This window comes from Nerophis lumbriciformis, linkage group LG32 (genome assembly GCF_033978685.3).
Source record: "Nerophis lumbriciformis linkage group LG32, RoL_Nlum_v2.1, whole genome shotgun sequence".
NCBI classification, from domain to species: Eukaryota; Metazoa; Chordata; class Actinopteri; order Syngnathiformes; family Syngnathidae; genus Nerophis; species Nerophis lumbriciformis.
In genome coordinates, this window is record NC_084579.2 from 19,080,169 (window position 1) to 19,080,532 (window position 364).

Sequence of the window (364 nt, forward strand, 5' to 3'; positions counted from 1 at the left end):
TTGCAACATGTTTCAAAAAAGCTGGCACAAGTGGCAAAAAAGACTGAGAAAGTTGAGGAATGCTCATCAAACACTTATTTGGAACATCCCACAGGTGAACAGGCTAATTGGGAACAGGTGGGTGCCATGATTGCGTATAAAAGCTGCTTCCGTGAAATGCTCAGTCATTCACAAACAAGGATGGGGCGAGGGTCACCACTTTGTCTACAAATGCGTGAGCAAATTGTTTAAGAACAACATTTCTCAACCAGCTATTGCAAAGAATTTAGGGATTTCACCATCTCATCAAAAGGTTCAGAGAATCTGGAGAAATCTCTGCATGTAAGCAGCATGCCCGTGAGCTTGGATCCCTCAGGCGGTACTG